Genomic DNA, 17,151 nt, shown 5'->3' on the forward strand with positions numbered 1-17,151 from the left:
GATCTGGCGGTAGATAAAGCGCTTCCAGACAAAAGCCATATGTTAACGCTTAAGGGATAAAAAGCACCTCGGTAGCTACCGAACCTTTGTCTTCCTAGGCACAATGTACTCTTGACGAAATAAAGTAGCTAAATGCCTTACAGGTGGAAAAACAAGTCACCGCATTGAAGAAAATGAGGTCCTCAACAACTCGAGTTGCTACCTTCACAAGATGTTTTGTTATGGCTGTAAGATCTAGATTCTAGGCTGTCACTGGCGTTTTTAATAGATATCAAATGGCATAAAAGAAAAGCACTAAGAAGGCCCTGGCACGCTAGTTGTCAAGAGTTCCATGCATATTACTCTTTGTGGGGCTTATGTAAGAAGGAACACCCGTTACTTGGTTCACAATAATCACCAACAATTTCAACTCAATTAAACAATTGCCATCGCAGACGTCAATATGCAATAACAATGATATTAAACTCCCATCCGTTACATTGTTGCAACAGTTGCGGGGAAATGCTGTAATAACAATAAGGGGAAAAATATCTAAAACGTTGATCTCTCCTTTTTTTCCTACTAGCCCCCAAACCTCTGGCAACAATAGGTTGTGGGTGCGCGGGACCCCAAGTATTGGCGGGAAAATATTGCCCGATTCCTAACACCGGCCTTTCCATGGAAATCTACATCTTCGAGCGCAGAACAAAACCGGGGACTCAACCCTTCCAGACAGCTACTCAGCTACTGTTCCTTTCCCAATCGCCATTCAAAGCTTCAGCTAAGGAAGTAATATCGATACGTTCCAAATGCATTTCCAAGAGCAATTAGCATCAGTAAAAAACATTCAACTGAGTACTCCTACAAAATATTTCAGGGAAACCAAATGATCAATCTTATTCTACAATTAAAATAGATTTTTTAATTCAACTCGACTCCCATGGTGGTATCAAGTACCTCTAAAGGTCCTCAGTTTTTCCCCGTCAACAGTCAGGAATGCAACAGTTACGACAAATTAGAATTAATTCTAAATTAAGCAAAGCGATATGTGAATGTCTAATTCTTTTTGACAATGAGAAGCGAAGGTTCCCGTCAACCCCATTAGAAAAGACAATTTACCCCCACCCACTCACCCCCACCAAACGAAGACACTGAAGGCCATTGTCGGAAGGTCCTCTCTACTAAGAATTGGGTAGTGATATCCAACCAAAATTAGCCCTCCAGCACCCAGCGACTTGGCAACTCAACGTTCCCGTCATGGCGGGACAGTGTTACCAGTCATCAATAAAAGGCATTAATAACATCGTTTCAATGCCGTAAGCTGCACGACGTGCACGTTAGGGAGTAAATCGCGTTACTTGCGGTTGCAATGATGACGTACACATACCATGGAAACTTTAAAATATCCCAAAGTTAAAAGGATGGGTTATAATTGGTAAGAAGGGCAGTGGGACAAAGGATGTACCTTGGCTAGACTGAAGTGTGGGCCGCGGCGCGAGTCTGGTATAAGATTCCCGCGTAAACTTGGCCCTCCAACATCGCGCCAATATCCCCGCCGCACCGCTCACTTGACTTAGTTTTTACATCATCCAACCGTTTCCACCAACCCAGCTATATTGATTTCCATTTCCTTCATTCCAAAAACCATTCGTTTCCTCTGGAGTTATGCTTCTTTACTTAATATCCGAACTTACGCTTGATACCTTTTGGTTTGCGTTGAAGAGTTACATGATTTGTAATGGATACAACTTTCCTATGATGAATTAATCATTATTCAATAAATAATAAATGTCAGCGTTTAACATTACTATTATGCCTCGAGGACACACAAGAACTATAAACCAGAATCCCCAAACTGTTCCCTCGAACTATGATACGAACATAAGATTCCCTACAAGTAACTTTGTTAAAACTCCGCTCTAATGTTGAAAAACAAGGATTTGAAGAGTGTTGCCATATCTTACCCTTCAGCGATTAAAGGGATATGACTGGCGATTTTCGATCTAAGCTCACCATTACTTACGGGTCGTTTTCCAGACAGCCTGCGTGCGGAGGTTCCTCTCTTGCAGTACCTTATGCTGAGAAAGCCTTTTGTTCGCAATGGATAGAGTTTGTTTTCGCACGGCACTGTTGGGACCCCGTCTAGCAACATGCAATACTTGATGACACTGCATCTAGAAGGGTCATTTTCAAGGTAACAGGAGTAGTATTAACAGCCCACCCGACATACGAACTGGTAGGTCTGTCACGTTACTCGGCAGGAGATTTATTATTTTTTTTTTCTTTTAAGGTGTGACGTTGAAAGATGCTCATCCTTCTTTCGGCACGCCACAAGTTTATGACAAAAGGTGACGGATAACAAGAAGTTGCTTGTTACGTAACGAAAAGCCTGTCGGGTGATTCATGCTTTTATTTCCGGGATGGGTAACTGGCGGCGTCACTTCCTTGTTATCGCTGCGTATTCATCGACACAAAACAAGTGGCGTTGACGAAGTCGCTCAACACTTGCTCGCCATTTCCCGGACTTGTGTATCACACGAAGCGCCACTACGATAGTACAAAAACAACGGATAGCAGTAACAACAATGAATACATCCTAATTCTCATTATTCCAACTCGGTTACTTTAATGGAGAGACACGATTTCAATCCTAATTGTGCAAAACGCTCTCCCATACAGGTTTGGTGTTTTTGTAAAAAATTCAAGTTTTTTGAGATCCACTAAAATGTATCATTCTTTCATTCAGTGTCATAAAACCTAAAGAAATGAAGTTTTAAACCAAAACAGCTTAAGAATACACACAACATAAATGTAGACGTAGTTACGAAGTCATAACTGTGATGCTGTACCGTCAAATCCAGATCATATTTAAAAGAACCTCACTGCGCACGATATGCTCTTATTGTTTTAAAAAGACTTTGCTCCCTCTGAAAAACCATAAACACATTCAAAAATAAAACAAAGGCATCTTTTGAGAATAGGAACACATTGCAGTTTTATTTCAAAAGATATTGTTCCCAGTCGCGTGGAAGGAGGTTAGGGGGGGAGGGGGTGGGGGTGAATCCAGATAACCCCCCAATGATTTCCAATGCTGTTATGTCATTCCAACTGGTTGCGGATCCCGGATTGAATATTCATGGGGACATCGATCGGAAGGCTAAGAGTGGGTTATTTAATTCTGCAAAATGCAGAAAACAAACAGCAAGTAAATAAATAGAAAGCGCTGAGGGCTGGAACTGAAAGACGGGAGGCGCAGAGCCAATCACGGGCCACAGATAAATGCACAACAATGGTGGAATGAAGTAAACAGAAAATCCCAATAGCATGGTAGAAATAAATATATATTTAATATAAATGACAGGAGCTTATATAAATTACAAGTGTTCGTAGTGTATTGCATCAATATTATTTTGCGTGTGAAGGTAAATTCAAACAATTATATATAAACGTATGAATAAACAAACAAATAAAATATAGATTATGTATGTATAAGCAGGGATTCGCTAGATCGCAAAATCTCTGGGAGAATTTTGGAAAGGTAAATAGACAATCACGTAGAGGACAACGAAGAATGATATATTTCTGCTTACATACAAGGAAATATACATAAATACAGAGTATACCTAACACTTTAATATCAAATTTTATTAACAACATTAAAACTAAACTTTTTGAAATGAAAATGTACATAATCACCCTTAATCGGATCATGTTTAGCTTGGATTTGCCTTTAACTCTCAATGGGATTCCTATAGGAAATCTACGCTGCGATTACCAAGGCAAACTCTGACATGGGCCTGAGACTAATTTGGTCACTTCATCTACACTGATCAAGTTTTAACCTTCACATCTTAGTTGCGATTACCGAGAGCCTTGATGCTTGATCTTTATGGAAATTACATGAAAGGCCATTAAAAAAAAAAAAGCTGAATGACTGCATTTTTATCTCGACCAATCCTCGCAGGGGGTAGTGCCGGAGGTGCACTTCATGCGGTGCACTGTAGGCATTATTTTGAGGTTCTTTACAACGCCCCTTTGGCCCCTAGCTGCAATCCCTTTCATTTCTTTTACTGTACCTCCATTCATATTCTCTCTTCGATCTTACTTTCCACCCTATCCTAACATAGTGCAACTGCTTTGAGGTTTTCCTCCTGTTACACCTTTCAGACATTTTTACTCTCAATTTCTTCTTCAGCGCTGAATGACTGAATGACCTCATAGATCCCAGTGGTTGGACTTTGGCCTAAATTCAATATTCTATTCCATTCTTCGTTTTGCTATTTTCCAGCTCCATTAACACGTAACTGGCATATTTTTTTTTCGATTACAGCTTCTAATCCAGCGTTACAGTTTACTGCAATTTGTGCTCCTCGTCTCCCAAACTGCTCCACATCTAAATATTGATTAAACATCAACACAAATAATATAAAAAATAAAAAAAAAATAATCGACAGCAAATAATAATAATAATAGAAAAACTGCAATTGAAAAGCCAACAACAGCAAATTAATAATCCATGGCTATAAAACAACACACACAAAAGCTTCAGAACTCGTGTCCTGAAACCAAATTAAAAGTGTAAATGTTCATCCTCACCTTTTAATCTCATTCACACACCCAATGTGGCCATTAACCTTTAGGGGAATTAACTGCTGGAATACGAAACAAGGAAAAGCAAACCACTCCGCAAATTTACCAGCTCTGTGTCAATTGCGACCCTCTCGTTATTCTATTTCCTCTTTTTTTTTTTTTTTTTTTTTTTTTTTTTTTAGGGAGGGTGGTGGAGGGTTCCAATTTTGGTCAGCGGAATAAAAATGTCCGGTGGGCCATCAACGCTACAAAAGTTGTACCAATCTCTCTCTCTCTCTCTCTCTCTCTCTCTCTCTCTCTCTCTCTCTCGTACACACAAATGCGAATGCCTTCGTCAGTAAGAAGCTTCGGTTTATTGAAATATCGACGCTGTTTTTATTTCTTACAATCGCATAAATAAAATATGTGTTTCGACATGCGTGCAGATAACAATTTATCTGAAGGTCTATCGCACTGTAGATATGATGAAAGATTGAAGTGAAATACTACAGTACTTGCTGTCACTCATTCTTCAAATGCAAAAACTCTTTCGCAAAGAATTCCATCGGCATGCCGTTACGTACACCTTACAATGTAAAATGTTTTCCATCGTTCCTCTAATGTTACCATTTCTGTCAGCTCTTTTTACCATTTATGTCAGCTCTTTTATGCTTATTTTCATAATCCTCCTAAAGATTGTGATCCATAAAACACTTTAGCCTAAAGTATTTTATACCCTTTTTTTATATACAAGTAAGCATTCCGCCTTATTATACAAGAAATTTCTCATTTGTCTAAGTTACGCATACCTTAGTTTAACCAGACCACTGAGCTGACTAACAGCTCTCCTAGGGCTGGCCCGAAGGATTAGACTTATTTTACGTGGCTATGAACCAACTGGTTACCTAGCACCGGGACCTAAAGCTTATTGTGGAATCCGAACCACATTATACCGAGAAATGAATTTCTAAACCAAACCACTTGATTCCGACGTGATTCTCCGATGATACCAATATTCAGCAAGTTCTACTTATGAAGAAACAAACGCGCAAACGTGAAACAAACAAACAAAACAACCGTTCTAATAACACAAACGATAACAGACAAGAGGACAAAAACGATGACAGACGATAAGACAGAAACGATAACAGACGATAGGAAAGAAACGATAACAGACAAGAGGAAAGAAACAGTAACTGACGACAGGAAAGAAACGATAACAGACAAGAGGAAAGAAACGATGACTGACGATAGGAAAGAAACGATAACAGACAAGAGGAAAGAAACGATGACTGACGATAGGAAAGAAACGATAACAGACAAGAGGAAAGAAACGATGACTGACGATAGGAAAGAAACGATAACAGACAAGATGAAAGAAACGATGACTGACGATAGGAAAGAAACGATAACAGACAAGAGGAAAGAAACGATAACAGACGATAGGAAAATAACGAAACAGACAAGAGGAAAGGAACGATAACAGACAAGAGGAAAGAATCGATGACTGACAAGAGGAAAGAAACGATAACAGACAAGAGGAAAGGAACGATAACAGACAAGAGGAAAGTAACGATAACAGACAAGAGGAAAGGAACGATAACAGACAAGAGGAAAGGAATGATAACAGACAAGAGGAAAGAATCAATGACTGACGATAGGAAAGAAACGATAACAGACAAGAGGAAAGAAACGATAACAGACGATAGGAAAGAAACGATAACTGACAACAGGAAAGAAACGATAACAGACAAGAGGAAAGAATCGATGACTGACAAGAGGAAAGAAACGATAACAGACAAGAGGAAAGGAACGATAACAGACAAGACGAAAGGAATGATAACAGACAAGAGGAAAGAATCAATGACTGACGATAGGAAAGAAACGATAACAGACAAGAGGAAAGAAACGATAACAGACGATAGGAAAGAAACGATAACAGACAAGAGGAAAGAAACGATAACAGACGATAGGAAAGAAACGATAACTGACAACAGGAAAGAAACGATAACTGACAACAGGAAAGAAACGATAACAGACGATAGGAAAGAAACGATAACTGACAACAGGAAAGAAACGATAACAGACAAGAGGAAAGAAACGATATCAGACGATGGGAAAAAACGATAACAGACAAGAGGAAAGAAACAACGGATAGAGGAAAGAAAATGATAACTACAAGAGGAAAGAAACGATATCAGACGATGGGAAAAAACGATAATGATAACAGACGATAACTGACAACAGGAAAGAAACGATAACAGACAAGAGGAAAGAAACGATATCAGACGATGGGAAAAAACGATAACAGACAAGAGGAAAGCAACTATATCAGACGATAGGAAAAAACGATAACAGACGATAGGAAAGAAAAGATAACAGACCATAGGAAAGAAACGATAACTGACAAGAGGAAAGAAACGATAACAGACGATAGGAAAGAAACGATATCAGACGATAGAAAAGAAACGATAACAGACGATAGGAAGGAAACGATATTAGACGATAGGAAAGAAACGATATCAGACGACAGAAAAGAAACGATAACAGACGACAGAAAAGAAACGATAACAGACCATAGGACAGAAACGATAACAGACCAGAGAAAAGAAACAATAACAGAAACGATATCAGACGACAGGAGAGAAACGATAACAGACAATAGGAAAGGCACGGGGCAGCCGGCAGGTACAATGACCAATAGAGTGCTGCTAATCCCGTGGAGGGCACCCTGGTGGCATCGGAGGATTAGGGGTCGACGACCGTGACCTTGGGTCCCATCTGGGACTTCGACGCGTCTTCCTGACCATCGCAGGAGATTTATCTTGCCCTGTTTACCACTGTCATTTATCCCGTTCACTATTTACGGCTCTGAGACCTTTTTTCAATGATTTTATTGATTTTTTTTTTAAAGATTGTAACATTCATGTTAATTGTTTTCCAGTTTGTTATTTTGGATGGGAAAACTTAGGAGACCGTGTAGCATTTTTTTTAATTTATTATGTACTATACAACTCACTGTGCCTTTTCAGTGACATATTCTTCCTTGGGGGACGTAAAGCGAATTTCTTTAACACTCTAATTGATCAGGAAAAATATAATCAGCTACTTTGACAAAAAATTAATGATCACAAAAAAGTGGATACCAAGTTAATTTTCAAAGGGTCCTCATCGTAAGAAACCTGAGAAGATGGACCATATCGTCTGCATAGGGACCTTCGTATTCCGATGATGCAACTTTCTGTCTCTTAATTGCTCGCTCACTACAATCCTGACCTCTTGGGATTCATTGTGACTTAGCATTACCACACTAACCAGACTCCTAAAAGGGTCTGAGCACCAAAATTCGGGATGACGTTGCAAGCCCCATGTCCACCTATCTGCCTTTTACATTTTTATTTATTTATTACTTTCATTTTTATTTATTTATTCATTAAATTGTTCATTTGTACGTTTTTTTTTCTAATAATTGATCTCCTCTTTCTGCATTTCCCATTACCTTCTGTTACTTGTTTCGAATGAACACCATAATATTCTTTGGAAGCTTGAATTTCAAGTCAATGGCCCCTTTTGGGGGGACCTTGTTCCATATGAATAAGGTTCATCTTCTGAATAATAATAATAATAATAATAATAATAATAATAATAATAATAATAATAATAATAATAATAATAATATTGCTGGTCACGTGTTATTACTTTCGTGAGATAAGAATACCTTTCTAACAATACTCATGGAGGTAAAAAAAAAAAAAAGAAAGGTAATCAAATTCTTTTAAACGATTTCAATGTAATCTTCTATACAGAAGAAACTACAGAAAAAACTAACGTTGTCAAAACTGTAAGATAACAACGTAAATTATCTGAGACGGCCTTGTGGCAGCACGGGCTCTTGCTCAGTGAACGGGGAATATAATCTGATGAATGGCCTTGCAAATACACTGACAAATAAGTATACAAGCATTTATGCAGAGGCTCCAAACCCGAGCCACACGAAGCTTTGACAATAGACGAACGCCTAACGATCACCGTGAAAGAACAAATTTCCCTTAAAAAACAATAAAAAAGAACAAATTTCTCTTAAAATAAAAAAATTAAATTTCCCTAAAATTAATAAAAAAAATTCCCTTAAAAATAAAAAATAATAAATTTCCCTTAAACACTTAAAAAAGAACAATTTTCCCTAAAAAACAATAAAAAGAATAAATTTCCCTTAAAAACATTAAGAAAACAAATTTTCCTTAAAAACAACAGTAAAAGAAACAAACTTCCTTTAAAAATAAAATAAATTAAATTTCCCTTAAAATCAATAAAAAAGAAAATTTCCCCTAAAAACAATAAAAACGAACAAATTTCCCTTAAAAACAATAAAAAAGAACAAATTTCCTTAAAAAAACAATAAAAAAGAACAAACTTTCCTTAAAAAATAAAAAATTTCCTTAAAATCAATAAAAAAAGAAAAAATTTCCCTTAAAAAAATAGAAATAGAACAAATTTCCCATTAAAAACAATTAAAAAAATTCCCTTAAAAAACAATAAGACATTTGCAAGAATAAATGGCGAAATCTTTGAAGAGAAAAGAGGAAAGAATTATGACGCGTGTAATTCTCATGAAAGGAAATTAAGCATGGCCGGATATGGGGAGAGCGGGAGGGGAGGACAGATGGAGAAGGACAGGGGAGTTGGGGGGGGAGTTCCCCCACCTTCCTATCCCGCCGCTGAATCCTGTAATTTCCTAAAGGACGGAATGAATCACCCAGAAAGACCGCGGTCCTTGAATTAGTCGCTTCCGAACATTATTCAATAAGAGCATCGCATGCACTCCGCAAGCTCTTCCACCCCCACCTTTCTCTCTCTCTCTCTCTCTCTCTCTCTCTCTCTCTCTCTCTCTCTCTCTCTCTCTGTGCCTAAGTGTGTGGATAGGATTTTACACTAATTACATCACACAAATATTTTTCAACATTACCTACATATCAGGCGTTTAATACATGTACACATTGGCTTATACGAATCGTGTCGACACGCCTTATGTAAACACTAACATACACACACGCACACACACTGCCCCAGTCACTATATTCTTGCAAGCACTTTCGTACTTCCAGGATATTGAGGACCATCCTTTTCAATACCTCTTCCACTGCATCTACTGCATGTGGCATCTGGAAGTCTTCTTCTTCTTCTTCTTCTTCTTCTTCTTCTTCTTCTTCTTCTTCTTCTACTCGCTCGTCACACTTCCGATTTCTGCAGTTCTTAACAATCTATTTTACTACATCTTGACTTCCTATTATGTATGTATGTATGTGTATACACACACACACACATATATAATATACATAATATATATATATACATATACATACCGGTCTACAAGCATCGTTAATGGCATATATATTTCTGTAACTTGGGTACTTATGTTAATGTTCTTAGCTACATCATTAAAATTAATTACCTTTCCTCTTCAGATTTCGCTGGTCTATCCCTTTATATATATATATATATATATATATATATATATATATATATATATATATATATATATATATATATATATATATATATATATATATGCAAATATAATATATATATATATATATATATATATATATATATATATATATAATTAATATATATATTATATTATATATAAATATACATACACACACAGACAATGATGAGGTGCGCACAATTACATCAACTAGTTCGTATGATTTGGACATAACAAGTCAATTACAATGGTAAACAATTACGCCAATTGCCACATCAATTACGCGATTGAAGCTGAAGGATATATTCAAGGCAGCTGCTGGTGCTTTGAACACAAGAGCCACAACAACAATGACAGGAACAACAACAACACTACAATTCCCATCAATGCAAGATTTTCTAACATCACCTTTTCATAAAGTCGTCATATATATATATATATATATATATATATATATATATATATATATATATATATATATATATATATATATACATATATATATATATATATATATGTATATATATATATATATATATATATATATATATATTATATATATATATATATGTATATATATATATATATATATATATATATATATATATATAGAGAGAGAGAGAGAGAGAGAGAGAGAGAGAGAGAGAGAGAGAGAGAGAGAGAGAGATAGGTACTATCATGTTTTGAAAATGAAAGAACTTCAGCATTCCTGACTATAATATGGCGGTTGCAACAGTACCAACTTTAGCAAAGAGCCCCCCTTTTTTAAAGCATGCAAAACGTTTAATAATAATAATAATAGCAACTACTATCATCTAAAGCAGCATAGCACAATGGTATCAATACTTACAAAACCACAAGTTTATTTCCTGGAAGAATCTGAGTATTCGTCCTCTTCCTCACTCAAAGCTTTCCAGTCGCCAGCAAGGGAGACGAATGACCTGGAAACGGAAGATAGATAATAGTGAATAAGAACTCGCAAAATTAAAATTAACAGTAACAGCTACGATGAAATATCAGTATTAGTAACAATAAGAATTTTATTTCAGTGCCGTCCACCAACGGTAGGTTAAACAGTAACGCCAAAATTAATTAGTATAATACAAACATTAGTATCCGCCTTTTTAGTTTTCTGTAAAAGAAAACTATTGTGCCGGTTTTGTCTGTCCTTCCGCACTTTATTCTGTCCGCACTTTTTCTGTCCGCCCTCAGATCTTAAAAACTACTTAGGCTAGAGGGCTGCAAATTGGTATGTTGATCATTCACCCTCCAATCATTAAACACACCAAATTGCAGCCCTCTAGCCGCAGTAGTTTTTATTTTATTTCAGGTTAAAGTTAGCCATAATCGCGCTTCTGGCAACGATATGGGATATGCCACCACCGGGCCGCGGTTAAAGTTTCATGGGCCGCGGTTCATACAGCATTATACCAAGACCATCGAAAGATAGATCTGTTTTCAAAGGCCTTGATTATACGCTGTACAGAAAACTCGACTGCACCGAAGAGACTTCGGCGCATTTTTTACTTGTTTTTTAATGTCACTGAAATTCATCAACAACTTTGTGAGATATCTTGTAAATATATAACAAAGCTCAATTATTAATCAGCAAACAACTATAACGGGTACATAAAAATAAAAATCGCGGTGTCATTACCACCACCGATGCTGTCATGAGACATTTTTAGTCTACTGCCTCACTAAGGTTTCCTGCAGAGGTCTTTTGGGGAATCGGGCACAATACCCTTATCCCAGGTCTTTTGGGTAACCGGGCATAATGCCATAATACCCATATCATAGTTATTTTCTTGTCAGCAGTAACTGACATGCATCACCTTTCATCATAAATCAAGAGCAAGGATAATCAATCACTCATAGCGGTTAATAAAAAAAAAAAATTCTTGATATACTTCGCACATAACAAATTTGCAAAGGAATCTTTGCCACTTCTGGGCTTGTACATATTAAGGTTGTATTATTATTATTATTATTATTATTATTATTATTATTATTATTATTATTATTACTGTACAATGCTATGGGAAAAACGGAGGCTAATAACTTGCTAATGCAACTCCTACGTAAAGAAAAACGACGTTTTGAGAGAGAGAGAGAGAGAGAGAGAGAGAGAGAGAGAGAGAGGATGTCTTACTCATGGTACTAGGCAGTACCCTCGTAACTCATCCATTTCAACACCACTGTTCTGTCAAGCAAGTGGCTGAGTCATTCTATACCACAACATCCACAGTAACCATTTCGTGTTCTAAGAACAAACAACAATATGGCAGCACCGTTTATTCTAACTTGTATTTCCAGCCTCACTATGACCCACTGCCGCTCGTACCAGACCCCTCCGAAGTTATCCACATACTTCTGATCCCAGTGCGTCACATACACTGTGTGTTGTAATTGCATGTCAATGGTCTTGCTTTGAGGGATCCGAACTTCTTTTTCAAGTTAAAAAAACTATCGACTTGTTTTTTTTTTTTAGAATAATCCCTTTGAGACTGGTATTCAGATGCTCCTATATATGTGATCTTGTAACCTCTAAATGCTCTGATGTGATCTTTTAATCTCTAAATGCTCCTGGGTGATCTTATAATGCCTAAATACTGTTAAGTGCTCTCATGATCTAAATGCCCTCATGTGATCTTATAATCTCTGAATGCTCCCATGTGATCTTATAATCTCTGAATGCTCTCCTGTATCTTATGTTCTGTAAATGCTCTAATGCGATCTTATAATGTCTAAATACTGTTAAGTGCTCTTATGATCTAAATGCTCTCATGTGATCTTATGTTTTCTAAATGCTCTCATGTGATCTTATAATCTCTGAGTGCTCTCCTGTACCTTATGTTTTCTAAATGCTCTTATGTGATCTTATGTTCTCTAAATGCTCTTATGTGATCTTATGTTCTCTAAATGCTCTTATGTGATCTTATAATCTATAAATGCTCTTATGTGATCTTATAATGTCTAAATACTGTTAAGTGCTCTCATGATCTAAATGCTCTCATGTGATCTTATACTATCTAAATACTCTCACGTGATCTTATCATCTCTGAATGCTCTGATGTGATCTTACGTTCCCTAAATGCTCGTCTGTTACCTTATAATGTATAAATACTGGTAAGTGATCGTATGATCTAAATGCTCTGATGTTAACTTATACTCTCTAAATACTCTCACGTGATCTTATAATCCCTGAATGCTCTGAGGTGATCTTATGTTCTCTAAATGCTCTTCTGTTACCTTATAATGTACAAATACTGGTAAGTGATCGTATGATCTAAATGCTCTAATATTAACTTATAACCTCTAAGTGCTCTTCTGTGATCTTATAACGCTCTTACGTGCTCTAATAATCTCTAAATCAAACACAGTGAAGTCATAATGTCGAAGAGTGCAACCTGCTCGTGCATACACAAAAATATCTATACTTCCATCAAATTTCTATTGATATATTTTCAAAAAGAAAAACTCTGTCGATAATACAGATAGCACTTTTATCTGCAACTGTTAACACACGTATCAGTGGAATATTTTTCGTAACTATTCTCCTTAAGAAGCGACGTGTCACTGATATAAAATAATAAAAAAAAAAAAAAAAAAGAGAGAGGCGGGTTAGGAAATAACATCTCGAAAGACGGCCAGTCAAATATAGTCCGTATTTCAGGAATACTTAAAGAGATCCGTAGAATGAAGTCATAGAATTCTCGTTTTTTTTTTTCTCCCAGGATGGGCCAACCAACGAAATCCTTCCGGTGACCTAAACGCCGGGATTAACTGGAGAGAGAGAGAGAGAGAGAGAGAGAGAGAGAGAGAGAGAGAGAGAGAGAGAGAGAGAGAGAGATACATTAAAATATTAATATCTCTGAGTTCTCCCTTCTTCTTTCCCGGCCATCTGTTGCAACTACAACAGTCAACTAGCAACCAAGTATGTGATCGATTACTGAGTCAACATAAGCCTTGTGGTTTTTTAAAGAAGGAACCTTGACCGGGTTTCCCTCGCCCGGTTCGGGGAACGAACACAGGTTCCTCGAGTTGTGAGCCGATTTTCCTACCACCGTCAAGAGGACAGACAGAGAGAGAGAGAGAGAGAGAGAGAGAGAGAGAGAGAGAGAGATAATCTCTAGTTTGTTGAGTCATTTAAGTCTTCCTCTCTCTCTTTCTCTCTCTCTTACTATCATCATTGTTTTTAAAAATGTGATAATGAAAGTGACAAAGATCTTATCATTATGACGAAGACAAGATAACGATGGTCATAAGCGAAAATAATTAGACCATTGGTTATTTGAATTCATAATCGATATTGGCAATGACCATCACATTAAAATACAAAACTATTAATGTAGAAACATTTGAAAAGCGGTAAAAATGGCCACATTAATGTGAAGAAATAAAAATGTAATGCATAATATAATAACTGACAACAGACTGTTGTTATCACGAGCGTAACACTGAAGTTTGAGTCCTCTGTGCCTTGAGAGAGAGAGAGAGAGAGAGAGAGAGAGAGAGAGAGAGAGAGAGAGAGAGAGAGAGAGAACCGGCATATATCCCACGAGTTATGACGGTAATTAGCGACTAACTTTAATGCTCTTAATGACCGCAGAACTAACTTATGTCATAACTTGTGATAAAAAAATTAGTTCATTCGTAAATTTCGCAACAACTTTAAACAACTTCAAGTTCGGAGATTTATCATCTCGAAATGACGAGTTCTCGTAAGGGAGGGAGAAGGTAAAGAGAGAGAGAGAGAGAGAGAGAGAGAGAGAGAGAGAGAGAGAGAGAGAGAGAGAGAGAGAGAAAGTACACTAACATGGCAATAACATTCACACACACATATATATATATATATATGTGTATATATATACATATATATATATATATATATATATATATATATATATATATATATATATATATATATATATATATATATATATACATACATACATATATATATATAAAATCGTATCTCGTGAATAATATCGTTGAAGTTTTATATATACATACAGTATATATAAGTATATATATATATACATACACACACACACACACACACATATATATATATATATATATATATATATATATATATATATATATATATATATATATATATATATATATTTTATATATATAATAATGATCTAATATCTCCCAGCTTCTGACCCAGTTCTCATGATTCCCAATGACTTAAGCTCTCCCAAGCTCTAGCCCAAACGTAGGGAATTCTCAGTTAATTAAAACTTACCAACTGCTCGAACAGGGAACAACATCAACAACAGCGACAACAACAATGGCGCCGAACAACGTCGGCTGCCACTACAGGAATTGTTATTCTTCGCTGCGACGGTGGGTTTTAATTTAGTTAATTCCGAATGAGCTTCTAAAGGGAATGTGGAATTAGGTGCGGTAGGTGGCATCATATTTTTCTCTTTTATTAATAATAATAATAATAATAATAATAATAATAATAATAATAATAATAATAATAATAATAATAATAATAATAATATAATAGCACTGATGAGGAACACCGTTCCAGTGTTCGAAAGTCTTTGGTTTATTTTGCATATTTTACATAGTAATATATTTGCTATATAATTGTGGATTTTTATTACACAGAATAATAATAATAATAATAATAATAATAATAATAATAATAATAATAATAATAATTATTATTATTATTAATATTATTTTTGTTAATATCATTATCATTATTATCATTAGTAATAATAATAATAATAATAATAATAATAATAATAATAATAATATAATGCTAATAGATTCACAATTTCGTGAAAAACAATCTGAGTCATAAAAATCCACAATTATATAGTAAATATATTACTATGTAAAAAGTAATATATTTACTCTATAATTGTGGATTTTTATTACTCAATAATAATAATAATAATAATAATAATAATAATAATAATATATCGGAATTAATACGCAATGCAGGAGTGCTAATAAAAAAATACACGGGTAAAACACAATAAAAAAAAAACACACACACTCAGGGCATTGGTGCACTTTAGTTCTGATGTCTCGTTGGCATAAGAACAAAAAACAAAATCATGTCTAAACTAAAAAGTCCTATTAGAAAAAAAAAAACTCTGAAAAAACCACCTTATTGACAATAGCAGCGTTCTCTTCATGATAGTTTTCGGTAAGGTATTGAACAACTCACCCCACCCTCCCAAAAAAAAAAACTTCAAAGTACCGCGAAACACAAAAGAAAAATGCAACAGAAGAACGGCTTTCTTCGTCTTTCAAAACTCGCTATTTGCTATTGTCTGCACGAAAAAAAAAAAAAAAACACGGCTGACATTCTGAGCATAAAGAAAAAAATAAAATAAAACAAAAGATCTTTTGTAAAGAAAGTCATGGAAATTTGTGAAAAAAAAATTTTTTGGCATTACTGACATCCATGAGATACAATTTGAAAAGGTATTTTATAGTGTAATAAAATGACAGAATATGACAACCAATAATTCAATTAAACAAGTAAAAAATGCGCCGAAGTTTCTCCGGCACAATCGAGTTTTCTGTACAGCCGCTACAGCGTACAATCAAGGCCACCGAAAACAGATCTATCTTTCGGTGGTCTCGGTATAATGCTGTATGAACCGCGGCCCATCAAACATTAACAACGGCCCAGTGGCGGCCTATCCTATATCGTTGCCAGAAGCACGATTATGGGTAACTTTAACCATAAATGAAATAAAAAACTACTGAGGCTAGAAGGCTGCAATTTGGTATGTTTGGTGATTGGAAGGTGGATGATCAGCAAACTAATTTGCAGCCCTCTAGCCTTAGCAATTTTTAAGATCTGAGGGCGGACAGAATAAAGCGCGGACGGACAAAGCTGGCGCAATAGTTTTCTTTTACAGAAAACTAAAAATGTATATTATAGTGTAATAAAATTACAGAATATGAAAACTAATAATTCAACTAAAAAAATCGGAAAACTAAATTCAATAAAATACAGTCAAATTTCAAAGTCTCAAATGGTAAATGTTAAAAAAAAACACACACACAAATCACGGACGACATTTGAGAAATTCCAAATTTCCGTAAGAATAAAATGGTAGAGAAATGCT

At 35.7% G+C, this 17,151-nt stretch overlaps 1 protein-coding gene across 12 annotated transcripts in view; it reads right to left on the bottom strand.

Annotated features, from left to right (window-relative positions):
- Nucleotides 1–17,151, bottom strand: part of CtBP (C-terminal binding protein) — a 195,499-nt gene that overhangs the window by 35,856 nt on the left and 142,492 nt on the right. For all 12 annotated transcript variants that reach the window (XM_067113375.1, XM_067113378.1, XM_067113367.1 and 9 more), the window contains one exon: nt 10,887–10,977. The gene's annotated coding sequence lies outside the window, so the exon portion shown is untranslated. The remainder of the gene's footprint in view (nt 1–10,886; nt 10,978–17,151) is intronic.

The sequence above is a fragment of the Macrobrachium rosenbergii genome, chromosome 12, assembly GCF_040412425.1.
Source record: "Macrobrachium rosenbergii isolate ZJJX-2024 chromosome 12, ASM4041242v1, whole genome shotgun sequence".
In the NCBI taxonomy this organism is placed as follows: Eukaryota; Metazoa; Arthropoda; class Malacostraca; order Decapoda; family Palaemonidae; genus Macrobrachium; species Macrobrachium rosenbergii.